This window comes from Cebus imitator, unplaced genomic scaffold (assembly GCF_001604975.1).
Source record: "Cebus imitator isolate Cc_AM_T3 unplaced genomic scaffold, Cebus_imitator-1.0 Scaffold48, whole genome shotgun sequence".
Taxonomy (NCBI): domain Eukaryota; kingdom Metazoa; phylum Chordata; class Mammalia; order Primates; family Cebidae; genus Cebus; species Cebus imitator.
The window spans coordinates 6,648,460-6,649,660 of record NW_016107363.1 but is presented as its reverse complement, the minus strand read 5'-3'; the positions used below and the strand labels follow the sequence as shown (position 1 = coordinate 6,649,660).

Below are 1,201 nucleotides of genomic sequence, written 5' to 3'. Positions count from 1 at the left end.
TTTTTTCAGTAGAGACAGGCTTTCACCGTGTTGGCCAGGCTGGTCTTGAGCACCTGATCTCAGGTGATCCACCTGCCTCAGCTTCCCAAAATGCTAGGATTACAGGCGTGAGCCGCCACGCTTAGCCTAAATTTTTTAAGCTAGAAGTTGGCAGCTGTTTTCTGTAAAGGCCAGATGGTAAATATTTTCAGCTTTGTGGTCCAGTCTCTGTCATAACTGGACAGAGCTGAGTAACTCTGATGTTATAGTACAAAAGCAGCAGTAGGCAATATGGAAACAAATCGCATGGCTGTGTTCCAGTGAACCTTTATTTACAAAAACAGACAGCGAGCCAATCTTTGCCTACTATTCTAAGCACACATGTAGTGGATGCATATGTATGCCTATACATATCTAAGCTTTCAAACATGTTAGATACACTGGCATCTAAGATGCATGTTTGAAAGCTTAGATTTGTATAGGTATGCATATGTAAGATATATATATAAGATTATATATGTGTGTGTACATATATACGATATTCATATATATATATATATATAAAAGAAGTATGTATCTTGGAAATCATTTCATATCAGCCCATACAGATCTATTCATTCTATTTTTAAAAATATTTTATCTTGAAATAATTTCAAACTTATAGAAAATTTGAAAGAAGGCTGGGCATGGTGGCTCATGCCTATAATGCCAGCACTTTGGGAGGCTAAGGCAGGAGGATCGATTGAGCCCAGTTTGAGACCAAACTGGGCAACACAGTGAGATCACATCTCTATAAAAAATACATTTTTAAAAAAGTAGCCAAGCACGGTGACACACAACTGTAGTCCCAGCTACTCTGGAGGGTGAGGCAGGCGGGTCTCTTGAGTCCAGGACATGAAGTGGCAGTGAGCCATGATTGCTCCACAGCACTCCAGCCTGGGTCACAGGGCAGGATCCTATCTCAAAAAAAAAACAAAAAACAAAAAATGGAGTATACCTGCATACCCTTTACCTAAGTGCATCAATTTTTAACTGGCAGGAGGTCACACTGTGGCCACAAAGACCCACAAGTGCGTGAGTGACCCAGGCAGGAGAGAATGGGGAAGAGCAGCCGGGCTGTGCCCATGGCGTGTAGCAGAGTCAGGGGTAATGGTGTTTTAGATCAGCCAGGCATGGCGAGGATTCACAGCGTGGGTTTGTGGACGTGGAGAGGAGGGGATCT

General features: G+C 42.6%; 1 protein-coding gene across 6 annotated transcripts in view; it reads left to right on the top strand.

Moving 5' to 3' along the window:
- Positions 1–1,201, top strand: part of ABHD6 (abhydrolase domain containing 6, acylglycerol lipase) — a 56,867-nt gene that overhangs the window by 48,876 nt on the left and 6,790 nt on the right. The window lies entirely within an intron of this gene.